A 3,324-nucleotide genomic window follows, 5' to 3' on the forward strand; every position below is an offset into this window, starting at 1 on the left:
AGGTGAGATTGGCTCAGTGGTGAAACATTGAGAGGCCTCACCAAAAAATACGGCACACTCTGACCTGCTACACTAAACCCTAGACAACAGTTCAGTTTCTTCTTCTTCGAAAAAAAAAAAGAGACAGAGAGAGAAAATAATATTCTTTAAAAATGTGGAAAGACAAAGAGAATGACTCAAGGAAGAGGGGCAAGATGTCTGACTGGAGCCAGCTTCTGACAGGAGCTCCCATCCACCATCCAGAGGGAAGGATAGTGACCAGAAAGTACCAAATAAAACTGAAGACTGGGAGACAAGCTGAGAGAGAAGAATGATAGCTGCATGTCACCTCTGCTGAGGCAATCTATGACTCCAAGAAAACAAATTTCAGGTACAAAACTCATCTCAAAGGAAAAGTGTCCATGCCCTCCCCCAGGAGATATTTTTTTCTCACTGTAGGTTTTCTATAGGTGAGGGAGAACTGAGGGCCTCTTGTCTCACTCCATGGAAGAGAGTTGCAGGAAGTGGGGACTACTTCTCTAGAGGGACCATGCTGTGACTCTGAGCACTCTCTTGCCAGGCATGAGTGTTTAACTAATGTTTTATTTGCCATTTTGAACTTCCAGTCCACCTTTCCCCCCTTGCCTGACGGTCCAGAAGCCAAACACCAGCAGAGACTGCAATGTCTGCATTTCATTACCAGGTCCATGCGCTACAAGGACCGTGGTAGAAAAGATGCTATATAACAATGATCCTAGCAGTAGTGGAGATAAAGTGGGGGAGGCTGTCAGGCTTGGCTCTGTGAAAGTGCAAACCAGCAGTGGGAAGAGGCTTGCGAGCTGTGCAGCTGCCCTTCCAGAATTGAGCGCCCTGTGCCCCAACAAGCAGGAAATTTGTGTCCCATGCCACATCCTAGGAGAGCCAATCACCACATGCCCCACCCTGCCACAGCCACCCACCACATGCTCCACCCAGCCAGAGCCACTGACCTTGCACCCCACCCTGCCAGAGCCATCGTGTGCCCTGCCATGCCAGAGCCATGCACCCCACGCCTGGGGCCATGTCAGAGCAGCCATTCTGGGCTCGCCCTACCAGAACTGTGTGCTGAGCACCTGTCCATCCAAAGACACTGCACACTCCACCCTTCCAGAACTGCACACCATGAGCCCTGCCTTGCTGCTTGAGCTGCATGCCCCATAGTCCCAGAGCCGCTGCTACAGCCACTTTGCTGGCCATGAGAGCCGCCTGGGAGCTGTGCAGGGGCACCTCCCACAAAGAGTCAGCAATGGTGGAGCAATCCTTCTGGAGGATAATCTTGGAGAGATACTTCCCTTACTTTGAGGACTGCCAGAGGAAGCCAGATATCGCCCTATAGAGATACCAGTGCTGCAGAGCAGCTGGGGTAAAGGTGTGGAGGCTGATGGAGAAAATCATTTGCTGACTTGATATCCTCAGGTTTGGACTGAGTTCAGGTGGAATACTCCCAAGTTGCAATTGAGTACTGAAGGCAGGTGGCCAGGCTGAGGGGGCATTGATTTTCCTTTGACTATGGCAGGCACAAAGCCCTGGCACATCTGCTTATTGGAGGGAGCAAGACCACAGCCCCATGGGGTTAACAGTAACTGAGCATGAAACAGGTGCATTATGGGGAAAGAGGTACCAGTCTCCTGGTCCAAATCTGCTACTGGGTGGGCCTTTCTGACTTTACACAGCATCAGAGTGAGCCACATTTGAGCACCCAGTAGATCTCTGCTATCTATTTGCTGGAGACCATTTGAACTCTCCCACTTGAGAGTTGGTACTGACTGGGTCAATTGGTTTGGAACTCCTAACCTGGGACAATCACCCAAGGACCCTCTCAGGTGGTACTCTGGTTCTGTGGTAATGGGAAGGGTTGATTTTCCTCTTCCAGTTGTTGCCCATGGTGGGTGGGGTGACTTAGTTGCTTATATTTATACAAAGCTGAGGCTTCAACTCAGAGTCACTGATCCACTAGGATTGGACAAAGATCAGCTGAATACAAGACAGAGCCACCTAACCCCACCACACCAAGCAGGTCCCCAGAGCCTCAGACTGTGATACTATATGGGTCCTTTGCAAAGCTGGAAAAAGCCACAGTGACCAGCCCAAGATCTGTCACAAAGGGCTGGTTAACCACAACTCAAGGAGCCCCCAATCCAATTTCACCTTACCTGACCATCTAGCCAAATAGTGAAAAATAATCATAGGGCAGAATCACCAGAAAAACTCTGGCAACATAATAATCAGAGTAGTTCAACTCCCCCAAGAAAGGACAAAACAGACACACTAGATGATCTCATTCATAAAGAAATGGCTAAGATGTCAGAAATCAAGTTCAGAATTTAGATGGCAAATAATATCAACAGATGGAGGTAAAGGTGGAATTAGAATTTCAAGGAGTAATTCAAAAGTTGTCTGAAGAATTCAATGAATTGAAAGAGAAAATCACCAAAGACTTTGATACGTGGCAGCAAGATCTTGCAGTCATCAAATATTTGAGAAATACTGTAGAATTCTTCAGTAATAGAATGGAGCAGGTGGAAGAAAGGATCTCTGACATTGAAGACAAAGCTTTTGAACCCTCCCAAATGCTCAAAGAGGAAGAGAAGTGGAGAGCAAAAACAGACCATTCCCTGAGACAATTGTGGGACCACTCCAAAAGAGGAAATATTCACCTTATAGGAATCTCTGAAAAAGAGGTTTCTTTGAAATGCCCAGATGCTCTACTCAAAGAGATAATTGAGGAAAACTTCTCAAACATGGAAAGAGATTCTGAAATCCAGAGAGCAGACAGTTTCAGAACCCTAGCACTACTCAATCCAAACAAAACATCTCCTAGACACATTATTATTAACTTTGCCTAAGTTAATATGAAGGAGAAAATTCTACAAGCAGCCAATTGTAAGAAAACTATAACCTACATGTGGAAGAATATTAGAATGACTGCAGATCTCTCTGCTGAAAATTTACAAGCTAGAAGAGTATGGTCATTGACCTTTAACCTCCTAAAACAAAATAACTTTCAACCCAGGATCCTGTATCCAGCTAAACTGAATGTCATTTATGATGGAGACAATAAATACTTTAATGACACTCACATGTTGAATAAATTTGCCATAACTAAACCAGCTCTCCAGGATATTCTCAGACCCATCCTCCACAATGAACAGCACAATGCTCTACCACCAAAGTAATTAACTCAGAAACTTTTGATCAAACTCTAACTTCCACAGTGGTGAAGGATTAAAAATGTCCCCTGGACTTTTGAAAAACTTGATACCCGAATACTACCAGGCTTATCAATACTCTCAATTAATGTGAATG

Source organism: Nycticebus coucang, chromosome X (assembly GCF_027406575.1).
Source record: "Nycticebus coucang isolate mNycCou1 chromosome X, mNycCou1.pri, whole genome shotgun sequence".
Classification (NCBI taxonomy): Eukaryota; Metazoa; Chordata; class Mammalia; order Primates; family Lorisidae; genus Nycticebus; species Nycticebus coucang.